The 15,829-nt window shown below is 38.4% G+C and overlaps 1 pseudogene; it reads left to right on the top strand.

Moving 5' to 3' along the window:
* Window positions 1-3,295: 3,295 nt before the first annotated feature.
* LOC107660765 (uncharacterized) lies at window positions 3,296-14,173 on the top strand (annotated as a pseudogene).
* The last annotated feature ends 1,656 nt before the right edge of the window (window positions 14,174-15,829 follow it).

Below are 15,829 nucleotides of genomic sequence, written 5' to 3'. Positions count from 1 at the left end.
GCTCTCACACAGACTGAAACACAACAGCAATAAAAACTGTTTCTAACACCTTTACTGTTTCAAACTCCCTTTAATGTTCATTTCTTTTACTTGAGGAGTCTGTTGTTGTTGTTGTTGTTGTTTTTTTTGGGGGGGGGGGGTATTCCTGCAAATCAAAATTATTACAATTGCCAAAAAAAGATGGCCTCCCAAAGAGAGTAAAGTTATAGTTTTGCTTTCCGCTCATGGCTCGTCGTACCTCCTCCCAGCTGCTGCTGTTTTGAGTACTAGACATTTTGTTTCTTCAGACATGCAAGTGCCTTACCTGTTGCCATTTGCAATCAGTTGTCTAACGGTTCTTTGGTAAAAACCGCTCTTTGTTTCGCATTGGTTTTGTCTCCACCTGTTTGCGGTCTTCATAGAGCAAAGCATATTTTGAAAAAAAAAAATCATATTTCGTGGCTTATTCAAGTCTGTTTATCTTTCATTTTGATACTACATTTCATATTTGAATAGAGGAGACCAAAGTCATTTATTGTCATGTTTTGGCATGTTTGAACACACTAACCTAACAATAAAATCAATTCAAGAAACTGTAAGATTGCCTTTAGCCCTAACTAAACAGCTCTTAGAAGTGACTTGGAACATACATCATCTATACACTTTACTTCATTTTGACCACTTTAAGTTGTGCTGCACTTTGTTTTATAATGTAATGTACAGTTAATTATAGAAATAAATTGTTTATTGTCTGCATCAGAAATGGACTAGTATTGCGTTTTTTCTAGCCACGAGTGGCTTGGAGAGAGAGAGAGAACTGTGTTGATAATTATTATAATAAATGCACTACACATCACAATCCACTTCTTAGTATGGAGACATTTTCAACAAAATGAGTTTTTAAGTAAATGACATGTAAATGAAGAAAAAGTGTTGCTTTTCCTGACCTTCCTTTGGCACAGAAGGAACTCTTATTGAATTAGGCAAATGTGATTCTGACATCACAAGAACCAGACACAGGAGCAGCCCAGAGACTGAAGCTGGAGACAGTTAAACAGACTAAAGTAGTCCAATCCAAAGACATATCTGCATCACTGGTGAGGATTTTTCTCCTTACATGAACACGGTGAGATTGTGAGCTGTATTTGTTTAGCATGTGCTACATCTGTATTTGCCAGTAATGTGATTTCTGCTGTATTGTAAATCTCTCATGGCAGAAAGCATCTGCTAAAGACATACATATAAATGTAAATGTATTTGTGAATTAGTTGTCTCAGGAAGATTTCTTTTTAAAGTCCTCTTGAAAAAATATTCGCACCTTTACATTTTTACAAAGAAAAACAAATAAAATGTGGAACGCTACTTAAACGGATCACTGAACTTTAAAACATGTTTGACTGCATTTAGTTAAGATTGTTTTGCATACAGCAGATAATAAAAACAGCGGCTGCTGATAGTTGTCATTTGAATAACAGGTTAGCAATTCCAAGTCTCTTATAGCTCAAATACAACCAGTGCGACAACCAGTTTCATTTATTTATCCATCTGCTATTACTGTATGTGAAATTGTGTACATTGTATATTTGAGCATAAAACTTTGTGCTCAATCTGCAAATTCACTCAACCCTTTTGGGTAGGGAGCTAAATTGAGAGTCTCTTTTTATGGATGGCCCTTCCCCGCTGCTTGGGATATTGCAAGCTGAGGTCGTCAAACTCAAAATAACCCATTAGATTTACTGTGCAGTGCCTGTGCAATGACATAACCATAATATAAGTTTGCCATTCATGCAGCAGCCCAGCCAGTTGAGCTTTACCTCTACAGCTGACATTCTCAGACAGAGTAAAGAGTCAAAACAGAGCACTGGACCCTTAAAATATCCCATCATGCTGAGAGGCACAAATGAGATGACATTTACTGATAACATAGAGCCATATTCATTCATGTTTACACAGAGAAGCCCACATTCACAAGCTGTGTCATGTATCTCAAAATATTCAGACTAGTATACTGTACTTAATGTAGGCCTTCTTGATGAAATGACTTTATCCTATTTGACCTTTTATGCTTAAGTAAAACATTGTGCTTTTTTAGTTTTGATATCAGCATGAGGGCAGAGGACAAAGGACATGCTTACACCTTATCATATGCTTATATTTGGGAGGCTATTTTAGACTATTCTTCCCACAAGACCCACATTGTGACACTACAGTCAGCTGAGCATTATGGGATGCTTCTTTCTTTCAAACCACTGTGCAATGGAAGTTTCAGAAGGTCACTGATAAAGCCATGACCGTTATAGCCAGAGGTCACAGAGTTCATATGACCCTGCGATGGAACCAGATTGGTCAGTGTGTCTATTTTGTGCCAACAGGTCACTTTCTGAAAAAAATGCATTGCTTTTATGCAGTATATCAAAGTCAGGATAACTAAATTTTTAACAATAAATAAATGAGAAGTTATGAATAAATATTACATTGTTACTAAAAATAAATCAGTAGATCTAAACTCCTTGAAAATGATCCTGTGCTGCTGTTCTGTAAGCCAGTCTGTAATTCAATCCACATATTTTTATGCAAATTTTAGGATATTATACACACACACACACACACACACACACACACACACTACCACTCAAAGGTTTGGGGTCAATATGTTTTTTTTTTTATAAAAATAAATGTAATAATAATATAACTATTATAATGAAATATATTTACAATATATATATAAATAGAAAACAGTCATTTTAAATTGTAATATTACTGTTTTTGCTGTATTTTTGATCAAATAAATGCAGCATTAGAGACTTCTTCCAAAAACATTAAAAGATCTTACTGACACTAAACTTTTGAACAGTCATGTAAATATATTGGTATTTTTATATATTACTAATTCATTTTAATATACACAATTTTAATTTTAATATATTAATTTGAATTCATTTTAATATATTAAAATAAATGATCAACTAAATTTCCAGCTTGGATGGAAACATAGCCACAGTGGCCAGGAGGTCTGGCATGTTGTAGTCAAGAGCCGTAGGATATGTTTGGAGTCCGTGGGTTTTCCCCTTTCATGTCTAATGTGACCTTCGCACCTGGTAACTGATCTACTCTGCCAGTTGTCCGGTTCCCATTTTGGTTCTGTGACTCAGTAGCCACATTGAGAGTCATTTAATTTTAGGCAATGCAACATTCCAGTAAGGAGTGACGTGAGAGGAACAAGAGAGAGCTTGAAATGGGAGGAGGCTCGTTACAGATCTGTCTGTTCATAAACTCATGGGTGGGGATATGTGTTCTTCACAGGGGTGATGGGACAGAAACAGGACAAGGAGCTAGGAAAAGAAGACGTCCTGACTGGCGCCATTAGTGACTATGAGATCTTAAACCGAAGCGAGGAGGAAGCACATTCCGACAGCTCAGAAGAAACAGACCAGAATTTTGTTCACTTGGACACCTCCATACTAGAGCCCCATCAGGAACCAACAAGAACTAATGACAAGACCACTGAGCCCTCTTTAAACCAGAGAGGAAAAAAGATCAGACAGAGTTATGACACGGATGTTTCACAGAATGCCAGGACACCAAATCTTCAACTGAGCCTGGCAAGAGATCCATGTGCCTCAGAATTCAAAACAGTCACAAGCGACGCAACCGCCGCAGATATATCTACTGCTGTGGACCAGCAACGACCTGACAAAACAGACGAAATGACTAACAAAACTCACCTCAAGGATAGTCCAAACATGTTAGAAGGCTCTTGTCAAGGGGACTCAACAGATGATGGCGTGAGCATTGAGAAGCATGAGACACAGACGCTGTCTGACAGACAGAATGGGATGTTAGACACAAAGGCAATGACAAAGATGAGTGGTGATGTTGAAATAAAGAGGAAATTTTCTTTGGAATCAGAGAATGCTAATTTACTTAAAAGACAGCCATTCCAGGAAATAGGAGTTTCAGAGGACAAATATAAACATGAAATGCAGAGCCTAAGTAGTGACAAAATTAGGAGAAGTTGTGAAAAAGTTTGCAAAGAAAGTGCTGGAACTGTCCGACATGAAGAAAGTCCTAATGCGGACAGATTTGGGTATTTGGACAGAGTTGATTCTTTATGTCCAGAGACTGTGACTACATGTCCGTCAATCACTGGAGTCCACTCAAATTCAAGTCGCCCGTGGCTTCAGAATGCCAATATGCAGGATAATTTACAGGGAGATAAAAATATCAATAGAGGTTTGTCACAATGTGTTTTTCAAGAACCTAATGATGCCTCACAGACACCAAAAGCAACACCCAAAGAAAACTTCAGAATAGACCAAAGAAAGCCAACTTCCCGTACACCATTGCTGGGAAAAGAAGAGACCGGATGGGGTAAAACTGAAGGTAAGGACAAAATCTTGCATATTCCCTTTGATGAACCTTGTTTATTAAGATCTAGAGTGACAACATTCGACTCTTTCGACTCTGTTACTGAACCCACAAATCCAGACACAGCTCTAGTCCCATTGAGGAATGAGGAGGACTTCGAACAAAAGGTGTTAAGCACATTCCATCCAGATTTAAGCCAAAACAGAACTTTGTTTAACACTGAGAAGCAAAATGATGACAAAGGGGCATTCACTGTCATGGAAAAACACTCAACGGCCATGTCATCTGAGAGTTTAACTGCATCCAGTGCTAAAAACGTCCCTGTTAGCAATGCGCCTCACCCAGTCAAAAAGGGAGTGTGGGGAGCAGAAGCACCATGTGTGAAAAGAGACACTGAATCTGCTTGGCGAAAAGCTGTTCGGTCGAAATCCACAGAAAGCAGAAAAGACTATGATGGTCATCTTAATGGAAGACATAATAATACTTCTTCTTTACTTGAATTATCAGGTGAAAATGGTCAATTTCAGGTGCATCAGGGCAAAAGAGTCTGTAACCCAAAGATCTACAAACTGAATGACATAAACACAGAAACAAAGGCTAAAGAGAATTTTTCCAGCGGTAAATATGTAGATCAAATGCTTGTAAACTCTTTTTCTCACTCAGATTTTGATGCCGGTGATGCCGAAATAGTCACACAGGCAGCTTCTTTGCAGCGGGAAAAAGAGCCTCTCTATTTCACAGCTGTGATCACACCACCACTTCAGATTCATACATTTCCTGATCAGGAGGCGAGGAAGTCATCTGACGTCTCTCATTTGTACGTTCCTCACGCTGAAATACAGAGCATGATCTCTGACATCCTACCCGCAGATGCTCAGACAGAGAAAAAGGCCAAAATCAAAGGACCACCACCACCTGTTCCGAAGAAACCAAAGAATCCCTTTAAAAAAGCTGCTGGCCGCAAGGAATCTGCTTCTCATTCCACAGACAAGCCAAGCAAATATTCGGACCTATTGCTCAGAAATATTAAAATGGGCAGAAGGCAGGAGGCACTGGAGTCTGTTGAGAACTTTAATATGCATCCATCATGTCTTGATATGTCACCTTATTATATTGAGTCCCCATACTACATGTGCATGTCCTTAGAGCCTGAGGCTGCTGATATTCCAAGATATTATTTAGCCCCATATGATGAAATTGTTGCACCTGACTGCGATAATTTGCTAGGAACTCTCGATGATGAAGAACTAAAAGAAATGGATATGTCTCAGCTGAGACCACTGCTAAAAAAAAAAGCAAAAATAAAGGGCCCACCACCACCTGTGCCGAAGAAGCCTCAAAACCCATTTGCTAAAACAGACACAGAGAAGAACCAAGCAAGCAAAGACTCTGATTTGGAAAACGTGGATCAGCCTTTGAAATATGGTAGATGTGACTCTGAAAGCTACATGATGGACATTGAGGATGAAGAAGACCCTGAAACCACCGCTGTCCCAACTAGATATCCTTACACCGCCTGTCGAATTCCAAGCAGTGATTCTTCTGCTTCAGAGGAAAACAAACTGTCCAGATACAGACCTGTCTCTGAACTCATCAGAGACAGCAACAAAATCCAGGAGAAAGTGATACATCACAGCAGGACAAACATAATGGAAGCCAGGCCAGATGTGACTGTGGGAAGCCAGAGTCTAAAAGTATCGCAGATGAAGAGAGCCTTTGATGTACAAACATCTTCCCATAAAACGGAAAGAAGATCCTCGCCGAAGAAAGGTAAGACAGGTTTTCAAGCTGATTGCATTCCTTGTTTTCACACAGTTTCTATAACAACTGACAGTGCTATAGAGAATCTTGATCAGATTTCATATTTTTTTATCACACATTATAAATGTCACTTTATAAATTAAAACATACAGCTGCTGCCGTTACATTTTAGAAAGGAGGTCCCTCAGAAGTTTGAAAAGCCCTACACCACACTGAAACAGAAAAATAAGACTCCACATTAGATTTTAGGGCACATTGCACTTTGTAACATAATCCAACATGAGCATGACTTCATCCTTTTTCACTCTTAACATAATAACCAGAGACCTGTAACATTATCAGCTCAGTTGAAGGCAAAGCACAAGGTGTTTAAATGCACAAGATGGAAAAGCTGCTTGGGATCAAGGCAGTGTTTGCAATGGAGAGATGCTCAAGGGTCTTTCCATTTATAAAATGACCTTACCAATTAAACCGCAGTAACCGGTCAGCCAGTATGGTACAATTTGTACCATTACTTCTCATTCACACACAGAACTGATGTCCATGTAGGAGGACATGAGGAGGAGGGGAGGGGAGAGGAGAACAAGGGCGTTTTCTCCCCTTCATTCAGAATAAAGGAGAGGAGGGAAGCTATTGCGGCTAGCCGAGAGTCACCAGCACAACTGAATCTGTGAGAAAATAAATTAATGCTTTGAATTTGACGCTCTGAGAGACGTCGTACTGATAAAGGTAAGCGTTTTGCGTTTGGTCATATTAATGCAAGGCAGGTCAGTGGTGCAATAGCCTCTACTGGAATGCTAGCTCGATTTTAGCAAGCATCACTGATTTAAAACAAGCTCTGGAAACCTATTCGAAAAAAAACTTGCGCTCGTGCATGGTCATTTGCTGGCGATTCGGCTCATTTAGCGTCATTTTCTGACATGTGAGACTACATCCAGCCTTTGATTATCATGCATATGGCGAGATAAGCAGAAATAGTGAGATATTAATTGAAAGTTGACCATGATGACCTGTGCCGGGTAGATAGCACGCCTCCACTTCAAAGCGGCACGTCGCATTTCGCCAGCGCATGCAAAGAAAAACACGCACGGCTCCAAACAAGCTGCATTACTGATGCTTTTTCAGCTGTTTTCATTCATTTGTTCGGTTAGCGGTTAGTTCGTTTTCTCACACCAGCAGAAGCCTGCCCACCATCGATTGTCATGTTTATTCATTCTTCTCACTCTTGCACTGTATGAGAATATCTTATCTCTCTCTTCATCTTTCTCTCATCCGTACATCTTTTCTCTCTTATTCTTAATCTTACTTGATTTTAGTAAGTGGTGTGTGTGTGTGTGTGTGTGTGTGTGTTTTCGCCGGGATGCTCATCATCAATAACGCACAAACGCAGCTCGGCCATTAGAAAGCAAATACACTCACACACACCGCCATACATCTGACCTATTTCCAAAAGCACATCCATGACTTTATCGTGATGACTAGATTTTATTCTCACAAACACAGCTGTTTGGATTCGTTTTTGTTTATTATTAGTGTTATTAATGGTGGTAGCTCTTATTTATTAAGACACCGCCATCAATCAGGGTCCTCCTACCAGATCTCAGCCAATGCTTCAGGTAATGCACATAACGCATAAATAAAGGCGACTCAAATAACCAGTGATTATTAATGTATGCTTATTATGAATGTCGATTTGTTTATCAGTATATAATATAATACTGGTTAGGAATAAGCACGCTGACTGTGTCTTAAAATCTGCCTAACTAGACAGCATTTTTTGGCATCACACTGTATGTGTGCATCATTTTTGGCCATCTTTGGTGCGTGCTTATTAGCTTAATAAAAAATGCTGTCATTTTGGCAGCTCATTAGGTTTTGATCTTCTAGGAATTTACTGTTTGAACTGTGTCTTACTTTAATCATGGTTGATAAACTATACAAACATTTGTTCAAGAAAGAGAATGTTTACTTTTATAGTCTAATGTTGCATGAAATTTCATACACTGTAACAAATTTTGTCAAGTGAGCTCAAATATATGCTTCATAACATGTAAATTAACTGGTGAAGTATGTTTTAATATGACTGAATCATTTATTACACCACTACTATTACACCAATGAAAGTTTGTTTTAAGTGTTCCTTACGATAACAAATGGTCATACCCACTTATGAACTAATAAAAATAAATAGTTTATTAGTCAAATATAGGATATTTTATTTGTATTTAAATTTTTATCAATAAGTGACTAATTACGTATTGCTGGAATTAATGACTTATTACTTATTCATTAATTTAAACAGCCATCAGAACGTGGCTTTTTCATATCAAGATGAATGTTTCTACACAGTGGCTCAATTAAATTGACACACAAAACTGCATTTGACTTCTCCTCTTGTCTTTTATGGAGACGTGCATATACAGAGTGAAATGGAAAACTGATTCCCAGTGCTCTCTAGCTGACTGCTCATCTTACACTAATATGATACACTGTCAATATTAAGTCTGAAAGCAAAAGAAAATGCATTCGCTCATCTGCCATTAAGAATGTGTTATACTGCAAAATATAATTTTCAGGTATTTAAATATTAAATAAATAAAGTACCATTGTAAATATATATATATAAAAAAAAAAAAAGAAATCATTACAACAAGCAAGAAAAAGCATTTCTCTTCTCTTGTGTTTTCAGAAATGATCAGACGAGTGGTACGACAGAGTAAATTCCGTCATGTGTTCGGTCAGGCGGTGAAGAATGACCAGTGCTATGATGACATTAGGGTTTCGCGGGTTACCTGGGACAGTGCCTTTTGTGCAGTAAACCCCAAATTTGTTGCTATTATTGTTGAGGCTAGTGGTGGTGGAGCTTTCCTCGTTTTGCCTCTGCAAAAGGTAAGGGATAACCGCATATGAATTAAATGCTCACGCAGCATTTATACAGTTAGTCATTTGAATAAGCTTAGTTGGTCACAATTATACAAAATGAGACATCAATTAATGCTCTCTGTTTCCTGTTTGCAGACAGGTCGTATTGACAAGGCCTACCCCACTGTTTGTGGTCACACGGGCCCTGTGCTGGACATTGACTGGTGCCCGCACAATGATCACGTCATTGCCAGCGGCTCTGAAGATTGTACAGTAATGGTACGTTCAGCTCCTTCACTACATCCTCTCATAGAGACCCTGCTTGGGTCCAAGAGAATGATTATTATGAAAATATTTGCATTTTTGCCACACAGGTGTGGCAGATCCCTGAGAACGGCCTCACCGCACCTCTTTCTGGAACGGCCTCACCGAACCTCTTTCTGAGCCAGTCGTGGTGTTAGAGGGTCACTCCAAGAGGGTGGGCATCGTGACGTGGCATCCAACAGCCCGCAACGTTCTACTAAGTGCAGGTATGAGATTTTAAAAGCAAGTGCACTACATAAAAACCCTTACGTTTATCATCTTGAACATCAAAAACATGTTATGTTGCGTGACTGAATGATCAAAAACCAATTTTGTCTTCCCTCCTCTGTCAGGATGCGATAATCTCATCGTCATTTGGAACGTGGACACAGGAGAAGCTCTGATCAACCTGGAGGACATGCATCCTGACGTGATCTTCAGCGTCTGCTGGAGTCGCAACGGCAGCCTTATTTGTACCGCGTGCAAGGATAAGAAAGTGCGTGTTATCGACCCACGCAAGGGGAAGATCATTGCGGTAAGTGAAAACATTTGGAATTACACTGAAGACTCTTTATTTTCACAGTTCTTTGTGTTTCACTGACATTGATGATCACAGGAGAAGGAGAAGGCCCATGAGGGGGCACGGCCCATGAGAGCCATATTTCTGGCTGATGGAAACATCTTCACCACTGGCTTCAGTCGTATGAGTGAGCGGCAGCTGGCTTTATGGAATCCAGTAAGCCAAAATAAATGTTTGAAAAATTAAGATTTTTTTAGCCACTTTTGTTAAATATTTTGATTTGCGTCTCTTTAAGAAAAACATGGAGGAGCCGATATCAGTGCACGAAATGGACACCAGCAATGGAGTGTTGCTTCCCTTCTATGACCCTGACACTAATGTGGTCTACCTGTGTGGAAAGGTGAGCAAGTTTTATGTGATCCAGAAAGTATGAGTTGAGCTATATTGTATTTACTTCCACATAAACATATTAACATTAACATGTCGACTTAATTTTTCTGAGACAATTGTCTGATATGTACCACTGGTACTTCTATTTTTATAAAACAACTCAAAACATGTCAGTTTCATGCTGTAGATCTTCACTTTTGTGTTTTTTAGCACCAAGTTTGCAGAGGCCCCTTGGTTTAGAACCACTGGCTTAGCATCAATAGTGTGATGTCATACAACTTGATTACGTGTGTTTGGTATATTTTAATGAGGTAATAAATTGTAAAAAAACAAACAAAAAAAACCCTGTAACCTTGTTTTCTGCTCCAGGGTGACAGCAGTATCCGTTACTTCGAGATCACAGACGAGGTGCCGTATGTGCACTACCTCAACACGTTTTCCAGCAAGGAGCCCCAGAGAGGCATGGGCTACATGCCTAAAAGAGGCCTAGACGTCAACAAGTGCGAGATAGCCAGGTATGCACTATTTGCACAGGTATTTTTTTAAATGGTATTTCTGAAAATAGAAAACAGGCCCAAGGTTTTCAGAAAGTGTGTGTGGCTTTAGATTCATCCCAATTATCAGAAGTGTTTGACGTGCTTATGGCCATGTCAGAATGTAGATATTTTCGAGAAACTAAACTGACTTCAGGCCAGCATTGTTGTGATTATGGTTCTCAGCAGTGTGATGTGATTGATGCTTCATTCCTGCTGCTAGGTTGATTCTATTTCTCCAGTAGGGGGAGGTATTAGCCTGTCATTGACTATAAAATCTTATGTGATGACAATGTGGCACTGATCATGCTGTGGCTCCTAAAGGTCATGGAAATGTTATTTGACAACTAATGATCACTGTTAGGATCATTAGTTTTAGGATCCATTCTGTCATAAGGGTGTACATTCTGTGTTTAATCATTGTTGGAAATGGCATATTATAAATAAAATGTACCGAAGTATGTGGGTGAAGAAAGCTTCTTGTACATAACTGTAGGCCTGTCGCAATAATCAATATATCGACTTATTGCGCAAGTTGTCATTTGGAAGTGTGTAGGCCTTCTTGCATTATTATGCTGTTACATTATGATTATATATTCAGTGGCATAAAATGGTCTTTAAAATGACAATAATATCGTTTATCGCAATTATTTCTGGGGCAATATATCGCACAACAAAAAGTTGTTATCGTGACAGGCCTACATAACTGTTCATCTTTTTTATGTATATTCAAATTAAATTTTTTCCTGTGATGGCAAAGCTGAATTTTCAGCAGATATTACTCTCGTCTTCAGTGTCACGTGACCCTTCAGAAATCATTCTAATATGCTAAATTTAGTGATCCAGAAACATATTTTCAAATGTATTATCAAAACAGTTGTCTCTTAATATTTTTTTGAAACTTTTTTTAGGATTCGTTGATGACTATAAAGTTCAAAAGAACAGCATTTATTTGAAAAAGAAATCTTTCAAAACATTGTACATTGAAAAAGGAAAAACATTGTAAAAGTTTTTTAGATTAAGATTGTGCTTATTACCATTAACACCAATAACATGTCTGTTGTTTCTCGCAGGTTTTATAAACTTCATGAGAGAAAGTGTGAGCCAATTATCATGACCGTTCCTAGAAAGGTATTTTTCACTGTTTTGTGTTTGTTGCTTATTTAATCATTCTGTATGAATTTGTTATTCTTCAGTATATTCCAAAAAATCAGTTATTAAAACAATGATTGTTAATAACGATGTTCAGTTGATGTTTAGTTTTTACTGGCAAAGCTCAATCAAAAGTGTGATTTTATGGTCATTAATTGATTAAGAAAAGGGGAAGCACTTAGTTTCAATTAACGTTAAAGCAGCAGATGTTTTCAGAGAAACAAACAGCATGAATCCAAAATACTCATTACGGTATTTCCTGTCTCCTTTGTTTTTGGCAGTCAGACCTCTTTCAGGACGACCTCTATCCAGATACAGCAGGTCCAGACCCGGCGCTTGAGACCGACGAGTGGTTTGAAGGCAAGAATGGCGAACCGATCCTGATCTCGCTCAAACACGGTTATGTTCCGGGCAAGAACCGCGACCTCAAAGTAGTCAAGAAAAATGTGCTGGATAACAAGGCACCCAAGAAAGTGGAGGAGCCAGCAACTCCCCAGAAACCTGCCTCTCCTCAGCTAACCAGAGTAAGTATGATGCTTCATTGACTCGTTAATAATTGGTGCTAAAGCATCATTTTCTTATTTCTTTATTCTGCTTTGCAGAAGAATGAAGTGAAGTTAGAGGAGCTGCTGCGAGAAGTCAAGTCCCTTAGAGATCTGGTCACGCTGCAGGACAGGAGAATCACCAAACTAGAAGAGCAAGTGGCTAAAGTGGCCATCTAAGACACTGGTGGTGGTCTGAGCCATAGCGTCAGTATGGAGAGAGAGAGAGAGAGAGAGAGAGAGAGAGAGAGAGAGAGCGAGAGAGAGATTCAGTTGGGCGGGGGTGTCAGTCACTGCCAAAATTTCTCAATTTGACTCAATCATTCCGCTTGGTGTTTCTCACAAGGACAACTTCAAGCAACATTCCAAGATGGACTTTTACTTTTTGTAAAGTCTCCCCCAAGCATTCGCATAGCAGAAGCAAAATTGTGGAAATGAGTGGTCATTGGTTTTAACTGATGTTTTACATTTTGTTACAAATGTTCTTATTTCTTCTGTTATTGTAACATTGTTTCCATGAGTATTCTGATATTAAGTGGTATGTTACAGAGTGTCGTTGTATATACACATCAATATTCCTCTTTCCTTTTTTGTTGTGCTGCCAAATTTGAGGTGAATCAGTCACCTCTCCTTCTATTTCTACTTTTATATGTTTTTCCCAGTTTTAGATAGTGGCTTATTGAAAAACAAGACATACTATTCAAAGTGGGACATCTGCAGAAAAGGCAGAACTGTGTGGATGGGATTTTTAAGTGATTGTAAAGGCAGCTAATCATAGATGATAAGGATATGATTTAGTGAAATCTAAGAAATGCTCGTAACCATTAAAATTCAGCATTTAGGATTCATCAGGATTAATTTGGAAAATCAGTCCAAATAATGTACCTTGTGATGACCGTGATCACTGGAGTATTAATCACATAGTCATTTCCTCCATTGCCTGCTTTGGGATCATCATAATTGATTATAAAGCATCCAACAACAGAGTTTTTCAACATATAATACAATCAGTTACAATATATCCAGAAGCAATATCTTCATGTTGCAGAGTGAATGTGAACGTAAACCTAACCCTGTTAGACTTTGGTAAGTATTGTTGACAATGCATTTCTCATGCATATTCTTCATAAATCAAAAACCTACCGCTCTAACCTGATAGTAATTATGAAATTACTGTTGCACCTCAGGAAATCAATCACTCTGAAGTCAGAAATATTGGATGCTCAACACTTGCCATTTGCATGAGGTTTTTGCCACAGAAATAGTACCTTATTTTGATTAGGAAATGGCTTTTTTTTTTTTTTTTTTGCTGTCATTATCCATGTTCTCCAGTTTTCCCCTGCTTTTGAATTATTCTCATGTTACAGAATACTGGGCTGACACATGCGCTGATAAGTGAATTTGGCTTTAAAAGGCAGTGGCTACCTGCGAGCTCTTCTGATGTACATGTACTGTAAATGTATTGGTGCCTCTATGTGTGTTTCTGGTTTTAGACGGACCTCCTCAGTTGACCACTGCTGGAGGACAACATCCATACAAATCTGAGCACTTATCTGTGTCCTAAACAGTCTTGTGCATGCATTCCAAACTTCACCTAAAATAAAAAAAAGTTGACTCTACAATAAATCTTTTCATTCATAATTCTTCATGAAGTCTGCTGTCATTTTCTTGTTTGGAGAACTGTTTACAATGATGTCATGAAACTGAGCAGCCAAAATGCTGTTATGTTTATCAATATAAAAAGTTAATATTAAAGGGTTCGTTCACCACAAAATGAAAATTCTATCATTAATTACTCACCCTCATGATGTTCCAAACCCGCAAGACCTTCGTTCATCTTCAGAACACAAATTAAGATATTTTTTTATGAAATGTGAGAGCTCTCAGACCCTGCATAGACAGCAACGCAACTGTAATGTTCTCAGGTCCAGAAACGTAGTAAGGACATCGGTAAAACAGTCCTGGTGACATCAGTGGCGAGAATACTTTTTGAGCGCAAAGAAAACAAAAAGAACATAATTTGTTTAACAATTCTTCTCCCCCGAGTTATGTCTTTCGCCATTTTGGAGTACCCAAGAGCGTATGAACGTAATCTGCATAATCAGTGTTGTTTACGCTTAGGGGAAAGCCGTACGTATGCATTGTGATACTCTCTAAAATGGCGGAAGACGTAACTCGGGGGAGAAGAATTGTTGAATAAATTGTTATTTTTGTTTTCTTTGCGCTTAAAAGGTATTCTTGCAGCTTCTCAAAAAGTTGAGCCACTAATGTCACATGGACTGTTTTACCGATGTCCTTACTACATTTCTGGGAACATTACAGTTGCGTTGCTGTCTATGCAGGGTCTGAGAGCTCTCACATTTAATAAAAAATATCTTAATTTGTGTTCCGAAGATGAACGAAGGTCTTACGGGTTTGGAACGACATGAGGGTGAGAAAGAATTTTCATTTTTGGGTGAACTATCCCTTTAATCTAGATTGAATACTTGATTATGGTTAGTCAATCCATAGATACAAACAGGTGAAAATTCACCTTTTGAGATCAAAATAGGTCACCTACGAGATTCGCGTAGATTCGATAAAAAAATATTATTTTTTTTGTTTTGTTTTTTGTGGGGCTCTGCTTTGTTTACAGCGGTAACCAAGGAGACACTATATTGCGGTTGTTCCATAAGCGCCACCTGCTGTCTGAAAGTGAATTTGCATTTTTAGCATAATTTCACAAAGCTCAAGTCAGATAATTCTGCTTGCCTGAAATCTTGAAATTATGCAGTTTCATTTAAATAAAAAATAAATGCTCATGCTACATGTATGTAGCATTTTTTTTGGAATGTGATTTATAAATATCTAATTTCAAATGGCTACAGACATTTTAAAGGCCAGTTCAGCCTGTAATAGAGAAAATAAACATCTTGTTCATATAGTTTTTCATTCTTTCTTGTCTCTTGCTTAAAAAAAATAAAAATAAAATACAATCAGCAATCAGTATCAGAATCGGCCCATTTGCTTGTAAAAAAAATTGCCAATCGGAATTTGCCATGAAAAATAATGATCGTTGCATGCCTAGTTTTTGTAGATAGCCTATACTGGTTCCCTCAAACAGTCATAATAACTTTGACTGACTATTAAGAGTAAGTCAAGAGCGACTGAGTACACTGGTCCACTTAAAGGAGTAGTTCACTTCCAGAATGCGAACTGTTGATGGGCACCATTGACTTCCATAGTAGGATGGAAGTCAATGGTGCCCATCAACTGTTCGTATACTAACATTTTTCAACTCCTTTAAGTGGACCAGTGTACTCAGTCGCTCTTGACTTACTCTTAATAGTCAGTCAAAGTTATTATGACTGTTTGAGGGAACCAGTATAGGCTATCTACAAAAACTAGGCATGCAACGATCATTATTTTTCATGGCAAAG

This window comes from Sinocyclocheilus anshuiensis, unplaced genomic scaffold, assembly GCF_001515605.1.
Source record: "Sinocyclocheilus anshuiensis isolate Anshui unplaced genomic scaffold, SAMN03320099.WGS_v1.1 scaffold2607, whole genome shotgun sequence".
NCBI lineage: Eukaryota > Metazoa > Chordata > Actinopteri > Cypriniformes > Cyprinidae > Sinocyclocheilus > Sinocyclocheilus anshuiensis.
Note: the sequence above shows the minus strand (reverse complement) of the source record. Positions and strands in the feature narration are given on the sequence as shown.